General features: G+C 32.0%; 1 pseudogene; it reads left to right on the forward strand.

Annotated features, from left to right (window-relative positions):
- The first annotated feature begins 2,791 nt into the window (after window positions 1–2,791).
- Window positions 2,792–11,084, forward strand: LOC100796876 (secoisolariciresinol dehydrogenase-like; annotated as a pseudogene).
- Window positions 11,085–11,565: the final 481 nt, after the last annotated feature.

Raw genomic sequence — 11,565 nt, forward strand, 5'->3', positions numbered from 1 at the left:
CTAAATGCATGATGTCCACGAGTATATGTGAAAGTAATATGCCATGTATGTGTATGCGTTGCGAAAAATGTTAGGTGAATCTATCCCCGCAGGATAGGAATCTCCAAGAGAATTCAAAAATAAACCATGTGCATATTGCCTATGAATCATACATCATGTTGTGCATATGTGTTTTGAAGTGAAAGACATTTATGAACCTAACATAAATGAGTTGACGTATGACTCTAACCTTGGGAGTGCAATGGTTTGGAATCTCCTTTAAGCTCATGTTGATCACATGTATTGGAGTATCCTTACAAGGTCAAAGTACCCTAACATGTCGCCAACAATGTCATCTTGATGAGAGTGATGGTGTCGAATTGCCCATTGTGTGGCAATTTGTCAACTACATGGATTCTCAAGCTACATTCACAGTGTTTCCAAAATGGTACCACTTGGATACGAGTCTATGTGTCTAATTTGCATCACATTTCATGTGTGAATTTGTATATGGAATGTTTGATTTGAATGAGGCATTCTTGTGTTGTGGAATGCAATTGTTTATAAATATATCTTATATCTTTATGATTTTCTTAATGTTTTAAATTTATTATGACATGTATCTCACTCTCCGTCAGTTTGTCTTGTTTGTGTTTGGGTTGACTGTCACCCTTCCAGGTGAGTCTCTATAAAGTTATGATGATGATGCTATCATGAGAGATTTAGGTCTCCACTTTATATTAATATTAAAGTTAAAGGATTAATAATAAAAGTTTAATATCTATGCGCTGATTGTGAAAAATAATTTTACACTATCATTCAATAAAAAATCATCGTTTGAATTATTTTAAGATAATTACTTTTAAAAGTTGATAAATTTACCATATATGATGATTTGTGATTGAATAACTATGTAAAAAAACTTAGACGATAAGTACATAACCTTTTTCTCTAATATATAGTAAATACTCAAAACTTTCTCAATTATATTGAAAATTATGAGAGCCAAAAATATATTCACACACACACACACACACACACACACACATATATATATATATAAAAGCCTCTTTTAATCAACAACATTGATCATTAACACTACGAATTTAAAATAATTAGGGCATACTGAACACAATAAGGATACTTTTGAATTTCTTTTTAATCACTTTATCTTTATAATATCCTATCTCAAATGGCACACATACCTAGGGGTGTTCACGAGTATGAGTCACCTGTGAATCCAAATTGACTCAAATCGATCCGAACAGTTTGAGTTGAGTCATTTATGTATTTGGGTCAAAATCAAATTGAACATATTAAAATCGCTCACGTACAGGTTAGCTCACAGGTTTAGATTTATAGATCCGATCAAAATCGCGCCGAACTAATCAAAATCGATCAAATTTTTTAGGGTTGTTTGGTTTGATTTTAAATACTGATAGTGTTGGGACTACTAGTATTGAAACTTCTCAAGGTATTACTTTCAGGTACATTGTTCTTTGTTTCACCTTTTTTCATATTTATTTTTTCTATCATGTTTATAATATTAATGAATCATATTTTGTTCATTTGTTTCAATAAATCTGGTTACAACAAATCTGATTGTAGCAAATATGGTTGTAGCAAAACTTACTGCAAGAAATGAGTTTATAGGAAATAATTGTGATTCAGACTGCTATAGTAAATCTCATTGAAGAATATTTTGTTTTAATATGTATTAGTTTATTTTAGAATATTATGTTGATGTTATTAAATAAATAAATTTTACTACTTTTAGACATTTGATACTATTGTGTTAATTGTATGGGATATTTGGATTAATTATGATATAAAATATTAGTTCTAAGAAAAAAAATTTAAATGGGTAACCCATTGGCCCAAATCAAACCAAATTGTTCATAAATAGGTTGAGTTGGATTGAATTTCAAAAAAATTATGAAAATTGAACCGAACCAAATCGATCAAATATGATTAGGTTGAATCCTAAATTTGGTTAAAACCGACCTAGACCGGTTTGCAAACACTCCTAAGCATACCTCACTAATTACTAATTAGTGGGCCATGCAAGAATAATATTCATATATGTCTTTCATGCTCCTTTCAATATATTTATTTGTAAATGAAAATCTTTTAGATTTTATTTTTCACACTAAGAAAAAATTAATTAATTATAAAAAACATCAAAGATTCTATTAGAAGAGTTTTCTATAAGAAAATTACTTATCATTTATCCTCTTTCTCTTTCATCCGAGCTATTTTTACTCCATTTTTTTTCTATTTATCTCTTCTTCTTTTACTATTTTACCTATCACATTCACGTCTATTACTTTTTCAAAAAAAAATTGTTCATTTAAATAAGATTTTTTTAAAATTTCTAGATATATTAATTTTTTTCTTAGTATTTTTACTTAATTATTTTCTATTCAAACATTAATAAAAATCAATTAAGTAGATAAAGAGATAAAAAAATAATTTTATAATGATACAAATAATTAACATATTTAATGTAATTAATTAAATTAATTTTTTAAATAACATAAATTAATTAAAATAATCTTATAATATCCTAAAGAATTCTCTAATCTATAATTGAATTCCAAATATGACTTTTCTTGTCCATTATAAGTGAGTTGTGGCCTTGAATTCATACCCTATTATTGATCTTGACTTTCCATAGCACGTGTATATAACTAGTGGTGCAAATTTATAGAAAAAATCATAGGAGTTCCTGGTGAGGCATAGTCAATCAATCATTTACGTGCTATCATAGGAAGTCTTAGCTTAGTAGCGAGCATATCCAGTAGAGAGACTCATGGGAAATGTTTCATTGGCTTCTGCTACTCTTGCCAGAAGGTAAAAATCCAAAGCCCAGCCTCTCCTAACAAAATCTGGCTATGAAAAATGGTTCTAGTTTTCATAAAACTTTAGGTTATTTATAAATTAATTTTAATTTATGTGAAAAAAATCATTTTATTTTCTTATAAGTATGTGTGGAAAACTTATCCAAACGTGATCGAAGAAAAATTCTTCACTGGTTAATTTTAATTTTTTTTTCAAAATAATTATTTAGCATAAGCTCATATATTGTTATTTGTGAAATACAATTTTGAAAAAACAAGCTAGAAAGGAAGGTGGCATCGATAACTGGTGGAGCAAGTGGTATAGGTGAATGCGTAGCAAGACTTTTCTCCAAGCATGGAGCCAAAGTGGTGATTGCAAATATCGAAGATGAGTTAGGCCACTCAATATGCAAAGACTTAGATTCATCTTCCGCCACTTACGTTCATTGTGATGTCATAAAAGAGGAACACATGGTGTACGACTAAAATATTAAACATGTGATTTTACAAACAACAAAATGAAACATAAGTCATTAACAAATGTAGAAAACAAAATCAAAATATACCTCCAGTCATTGCTATGAAAGAACTGTTTTGCTTTGGTTCTTCCAAGCTCCCACTCTCTATGTAGATGGTGTATCAAATAAAGATGAAAGATGTGAGATCAGAGATCAAACACATATGCTATATATAGACATTTTACCATTAAGAATATATTTAGTAGTCATTATCACCCATTGATGTCATTCAATATTTGGTCTTTCAACTCCAAAACTGATGGAACACATGACTTTCTAAGTCCAAAACGTTCAAACCACTATTAAGGAGTTAATCAAAACTTTTAATAAAAATTATTACATTCTCCCACTTGGTTGAAATGTTTTGACTTTTTGGCTAAAATAAGCCAATGCTTAATTTCCTTAAGAAATTAACATATGAATCATAGCGATAGTTCCTTTTATAACGAGTAATATCATCCATGTATTACGACATGCTCAATTTTCTAAGTAGTATACTCAATGTTGTAATAAAACTTAATGAATAAACCTAATGTTTATTCTTGGTCCAAAACATAAATTTTCTCAAATAAATCAATGTGCACCTGAATAGGAGAAAATATCACAGTAAAAGAGTTTCAACTCTAACATGTATGTATACAATTATAAAGTGGAACCAAGTCTCATTCTCTCTACATGATCCTTGAACTTAAATGGTGGCATGCCCTTAGTCAAAGGATCAACGATCATTAACTCAATGCTTATGTGCTCAATGACCACTTCTTGTCTTTTACTCCTTCTTTAATGGCTAAGTACTTAATGTTGATGTGCTTACTTCGACTTCCACTTTTGTTATTCTTAGCCATAAAGACAACAATTGAGTTATTGTAGAAAATTCTCAAAGGCCTTGAAATAGTATCAACTATTTTCAGCCCAAAAGTGAAACTCTTAAGCCATACACCATGTGATGTAACCACAAAGCACGAGATAAACTTAACTTCCATGGTAGAAGTAGCAGTCAAAGTCTGCCTAACACTCCTCCATAAAATATCTCCACTAGCCATCATGAAAATGTACCCAAATGTTGATTTGCAAGAATCAACACAGTCAACAAAGTCTAAGTCTGAATAACTAATCCCATCTAGATTGTTTGTCTGTTTATGCATAAACATGTAATCTTTGGTCCCTTGAAGGTACGCCACCACTTTCTTTGCAACTCTCCAGTGGTCAATACCTGGATTACTCTGATATCTTCGTAACAGTCTAGCTGCAAAAGCAATGTCGGGCCTTGTACATACTTGAGCATACATGAGGCTTCCAAAAACTAAAGCATAAGGAATGTTTTTCATTTGTTCCCTCTCAAAGTCATTCTTTGGGCATTGGTTCAAATTAAAGCTATCAGCCTTCACAATGGGAGAGACACTTGGTGAACAATCTTTCATTTGAAATCTCTCTAAAATTTTGTTAATATAGGTTTCTTGTGATAGACCTAAAATACCTCAAGGTATACCTCTATGAATCTTAATGCCAATGACATAAGATGCATCACCCATATCCTTCATGTCAAAATTCTTAGACAAAAATTATTTCACCTCATATAGCAAACCCTGACCATTGGTTGCAAGTAAAATATCATCTACATATAAAATAAGGAAACATATTTTACTCCCACTGACCTTGTGGTATATGCATTGATCCATGGGGTTTTCATCAAAATCAAATGAAGAAATTGTCCCATGAAGCTTAAGGTACCATTGACGGGAGGCTTGTTTTAAACCATATATAGATTTCTTAAGTTTACAAACCAAATGCTCACCACTGCTAGAGAAGAAGCCTTCAGGTTGTTTTATATAAACCTGTTCTTCTAAATCACAATTAAGAAAGGTTGTTTTCACATCCATTTGTTGCAACTCAAGGTCAAAATGAGAAACTAATGCCAAGTTAATACAAAGAGAATCTTTCTTAGATACAGGAGAAAAAGATTATGTAATTGATTCCTTCTTTTCGAGTAAATCCCTTAGCAACGAGTCTTGCCTTGTATCTCTTGATTCCACAATCCTAGTAATATGATATGAACAATAAAACCTATAACCTTTAAAGCTTTCGAGATATCCAATGAAATACCCACTAATAGTCCTATTGGATCAAGTGGCCTCAGAATAGTTAAGAAGGGGTGGTTGAATTGATTATTCCTAAACCCTTACTAATTAAAAAATTACTCTTCTAAGGCTTTTACTTATGTTGTTAAGAGAATAAGGAGTAGAAGAGAAACTTAACCAAAAGTAAAAGCGGAAATTAAAATGGACAACGAAAAGTAAAAGAGTAGAGAAGAAGGAGACAAACACACAAGAGTTTTTATACTGGTTCGGCAACAACCAGTGCCTACATCCAGTCCCTAAGCGACCTGCGGTCCTTGAGATTTCTTTCAACCTTGTAAAAATCCTTTTACAAGCAAAGATCCATAAGGGATGTACCCTCCCTTATTCTCTTTGAACCTAGTGGATGTAACCTCCACTAGAACTGATCCACAAGAGATGTACCATCTCTCGTTCTCAGTCAAACCCAAGTAGATGTACCCTCTACTTGTACCACAAAGGATGTACCCTCCAATGTGTTAAGACAAAGATCTCAGGTGGTTAAACCTTTGATACTTTGTGAATGGGGATACAAAAGAATTCTCAGGCGGTTAGTCCTTTGAATACTTTTGTATAAGGGAAAGGGAAGAATCAAAAGAATTCTCAGATTGTGTCGTTTTGAATTCTTTGACAAGGGAGAAGGGAGACACAAAAGAATTCGGGCGGTTAGTCCTTTGTTCTTTTGGAAAAGGGAGAAGAGAGACACAAAAAGAATTCAGGCGGTTAATCCTTGGCGAATTCTTTTTGGCAAAGGGAGAAGAGAATGAAAAAGATGAATAACACAAGTTTTCAAGGTTTAGAAAACCAGAAAACTTTGGAAAGCTTTTGGCACAAAGAAGAAGTTCAAAGAGATTCAAGGCTTGAAAAGGAATGTATAAAATTGATTGGAAAAGTATATTGAAAAGCAAATCAAAGCCTTGCTTTTATAGACTCTTCATGTCTAGCCAAGAGGACCATTTAGAAGAGTTATAACTTTTAGAAAAACTTAAAAACAATTTGAAAAAGTCAAAAACCTTTTGAAGAGTTACATCTTTAGATTTATTCAGAAACAATCACTGGTAATCGATTACCAAATCAGTGTAATCGATTACATAAGGCTTTTATGTGAAAGGATGTAACTCTTCACATTTGAATTTGAATTTCAACGTTCAAAGGCACTGGTAATCGATTACCAAAACATTGTAATCGATTACATCTTTTTGAAATTAATTGGAACGTTGTAAATTCAGTTTGAAAACTTTTTCAAATCCATTTTGCTACTGGTAATCAATTACAATAATATGGTAATCGATTACCAGAGAGTAAAAACTCTTTGGTAAACATGTTTTGAGAAAAAAAATCATATGCTACTCAGTTTTTGAAAAAACCTTTTCATACTTATCTTGATTAAGCTTTTTCTTGATTCTTGAATAGCCTTTTCTTGATTCTTGAATCTTGATTCTTGAACCTTGATCTCTTGAATCTTGATTCTTGATTCTTGAATTCAACTTTCCTCTTGAATCTTGAAGTGTTCTTGATTTGATTCACCTTTGAGCTTTTTGTCATTACCTTTGTCATCATCTTTTGTTATCATCAAAACATCTTTGAATCACTCTTGATTCACCATGAAGCTTTGCTTCTACAAGTCCTTGGCTCAAGTTTCTTCTCATGTGGGTTATATATATTCTCACCTCAGATGGACAACCCCAAACAGACATATGTTTCATACTTGATTTCCAACCTGTAAACAACTCAAAAGGTGTCTTTAGGATAACCTTGGTTGGAACATGATTTAATATATATATTGTCGCCTTTGGTGCTTCAGCCCACAAGGATGTAGGAATATTGGAGTTTCTAATCATACTCCATACCATGTCCAATAATATTTAGTTCCTTCTTTCTACAACACCATTATGATTTTCATAACCAAGCATAGTGTACTAGGCAACAATCCCATAGTATATCTGCCACAATATTCTCCACCTCTATCTAATCTCACTATTTTTATTTGCTTGCCACATTGGTTCTCAACTTCAGCCTTAAAGACTTTGAAGGCATCCAATGTTTCATTTTTGTTATGAAGCAAATAAACATTCATATATTGTGAATAATCATCTATAGAGGTGATAAAATATTTCTGACCACGTGCATCCATATCTGAACAACAAATATCAGTATGAATTATTTCTAATATGCTTGAACTCCTATTAACACCTTTCTTAGACATGTTGGTCTACTTACCTTTCATGAAGTCCACACAAGTCTAACCTTTTAATCCTCTCAATGGAGATATCTCCTAATCTCCAGGGCCATAACATAGAGGAATTCTCATTACCTTTTAATACCATTTTGAAAGTGCATTGAACTATAAGTGGCATCATTTTGTAAACCAAGAAGATAAAGACCATCAAACAAGATATCATTCCCAACACATTCAGAATTATAAAATAACTCAAATGATGTGTCTTTAAAATTAAAGGAATATCCAAAAGGCACGAGTCTAGAAACATAAATCAAGTTTCGGGAAAAACTTGGCACATAAAAAGTCCTTTCTAATTTCAAAATAAAGTCATTACTTAAAGTTAAAATGCAAGTTCTAATAGCCTCCACAGGTGAGCCTAGCTTATTGCCTGATAAAATGCTTTGCTCACTCCCCACTGGTTTCCTTAGGTTTTGCATATCTTGTAAAGAATTTGCAATATGGATTGTAGATCCAAAATCAATCCAACATGTGTTAATATTAACACTAGCCATATTAGATTCATAACATAATAATGAAATTGATTTACCTTTCTTCTCAAGCCATTTTTGAAATTTGGGGCAATTCTTCTTCGTGTGTCTCTTCTTCTTACAAAAGAAACACTTTGTCACCTTCTTAATATCAACTTGAGGTGGTATTTTATCATTCCCTTTCTTATTAGCTTGAGACCTAGTTGTTTTGTTCTTCCCACAAGTAGTTGTTAGCAATGCACTCTCACCCATCTCCATTACAAGCTTTTCTTCTTCCTGAACCCACATGGTCATTAATTCATTTATAGACCATTTTTCCTTATGTGTGTTGTAGGAAATCTTAAATAACCCATATTCCGGTGGAAGGGTGTTCAAAATGAAGTGCACCAAGAAGGACTCAAACATATTAACCTCCAATTTCTTAAGTTGAGTTAAAATATCTCGCATTTGCATTATGTACTAATGCACACCTTTCACACTGGTGAGCTAGAGAGAGGAGAACTTCATGATCAGGGTGCTTTCCTTGCTAAAGCCTTATCTGAAGTGATGAACTAGTTATCAATAGCCTTAAGCAAGTCTCAGACTTTTTTATGTTGGTCAACATAACCACATATCCTAGCCGAGAGTTTAGTCTTAATGAACATCACATTGAGTCAGTTAGATCGCTCCCACCACTCATATAGCACAACAACAATTGGGCTACTTTCTTCAATGATTGCATGTAACTCATCTTTCCTTATAGCATAGTCTATGTCTATCCACCCCAATTGCAGAAGAATTCTCTCCTTTCATATCTTATAGTTATCTCCTCAGAGTTTGGGAAAATCACATTGAATATCATAAAAACTAACCATTTGAGAAGTTGCCAAAATCCAAAGGATTATGTCAAAATTTGAGGCATATTAATTTTAATTGTATGTTTTCCCAATGTAAACATACCAAAAAATTGAATCTTGTGACATAAAAATTGTCTGTGTGCTAAATTTTTAATTCAATAAGATACAAATAAACTTTATGATAGAATAATCAAATTACATACTCAAATTCATACTTTATAGGTACAACATGAAAATAATTTGATTTTTCTATTGCAAATATTTACTTTATGATAAAAGTACCAAATTATACATCACCTCATGATCCCTATGGGTAAACCTTGAAAAATAATATGACATTTTATCCTAGTTAATTATACAAATATAATAAAAATTCTCGTGGGATAAAATTCATTATATAAAGTATAGCTAATCACAATATTATGCCTAATTCCTTATATGATCTTTAAACAACTTATTATATAATTTTAATCAAATTATAGATGTTGTGGCTAATCCATAATTAATCAAAATTATAAAGATCACTTAGACATAAAACTTAATCATATGAGAATAAATCATATTATACACTTCAAGATCAAGATATAATACAATGATGAATAAAATTCTCATATATAATTGCATAATTGAAACATAATATTATGCATTTGATTTCATATATATATGCACAAAATAAGATTTTCCAGAATATATTCATGCATAAAATAAATCAAAATTGCACAAATTGCAAAAGTAAACAAAAATGCATAAGGGTATAAGATACATGAAAACGAATAAATATCAAAGAACCTTAAAATGGCCCAGTGGCTCATGCAATATCCAGGAAGCTATAGGTTTCTAGTTTAAGACCCAACCAGCATAGAAATGGTCCATTTTCTTTTAAACGACCAAAAATTCACTATTCATCATCTTCAACCTCTGGCGGGTCAATCCGACCTATATACAGACCCGGTTGGTTCTCACTCATTTGAGCATCATTTTAGACTATTCAAAAGCTAGAAACCAAGGAAATAAACCAAAATAAAAGATTTCTAATCTTATTTTTAAAAAACAAGGCTCTAAACACCAAAACGAAATAAGATCGAAAAAATACTGAAAACCAAAAATGGACAAGGCAAAGACAATTGAGGCTCTAATATCAAATGTAAGACTAAAATATCAAACCTGTGATGTTACAAACAACAAAATGAAACACATGTCATTAACAAATGTGAAAAATAAAATCTAAATATACCTCCAACCATTGCCATGAAGAGCTGCTTTGTTTTGGTTCTTCTAAGCTTTCTCTCTTTCTCTCTGTAGATGGTGTATTAGACGAAAATAAAAGATGTGAACTCAAGGATCAAACACATGTGCTATATATAGGCATTCTACCATCAAGAATGTATTTAGTAGCCATTACCACCAATTGATGTCATTCAATATTTGGTCTTTCAACTCCAAAACTAATGGAGTACTTGACCTTCTCAGCCCAAAACGTTTAGACCACTATTAAAGAGTTAATCAAAGTTTTTAATAAAAATTATTACACATCAAACATGCTCATTTCAAAGTTCTGTAAACTAGACATCATGCATAACAATGTTGGTATAATTGGTGTGTGGAACCCTAGCATACTGCATAACAAGAAGTTTCAATTTTAGCAAGTTATCATTGTCAACCTGGACGAAGTGTTCTTAGGAATGAAGCACGCCGTGAGGGTGATGATCCCTTCTCAACATGGCAGCATAGTTGCAATGGCTAGCATTTATGGATGCATAGGCGGCGTGGCTTCGCAAGCCTACACGAGCTCGAAACACAACATCGTGGAGCTCGTGCGAAATGCTGTCGTGGAGCTTGGACCCTTAAGGATTCGAGTTAATATTGTTTCTCCTTATGAGTAAAACATTCCTCAACACTGATGATGAGGGGATTGATGCACTGTATTCCAATCTTAAGGGTACTATTTTTAAGCCCCAAGACGTGGTTGAAGTTGTTCTTTACTTGGGAAGTTGTGAGTCCAAGTATGTTAGTAGGCATGACCTTGTAGTGGATGAGGGGCTCACTGTTGTAAATCATGGTTTATGTGTGTTTAGGCAATCAGTGTAGGTTCTTAATTTGTACTTTAATTCGTTTCAAGTGTTTTGAATTATAACATCAGCTAAATATTCATTAATAAGGAATAGGTTTAATTAAGTTGTGTGCTTGCAAAATGGAACGAATACAAGACTACAAACTAATAAAACTTTTGATATATTGTTTGGATGTGTTATGATGGAATAATACAAAATTTCTATTCTATTTTATTTCTCCTAAATTAGGAAGGGGAAAATTGATAAATACTGAAATGGATGGGAATTTGTTACTAAACTAAGTGGGAGGAAAGAGTGAAAAGTTGGCAAAAAAAATAATTTCATAGCATATGGAACATCTATTACAAAACACAAAGGAAAAAACAAAAGGAATGGGACAATGTAAAATGATATATGGACACCTATATATCATAAACACCTATTTTGACACATTTTTTTAATATTTTTTTCTTTCTATTAAATCATATCATAATCATAATTATATTTCTCTCTCAAGG

Source organism: Glycine max, chromosome 3, assembly GCF_000004515.6.
Source record: "Glycine max cultivar Williams 82 chromosome 3, Glycine_max_v4.0, whole genome shotgun sequence".
Lineage (NCBI taxonomy): Eukaryota > Viridiplantae > Streptophyta > Magnoliopsida > Fabales > Fabaceae > Glycine > Glycine max.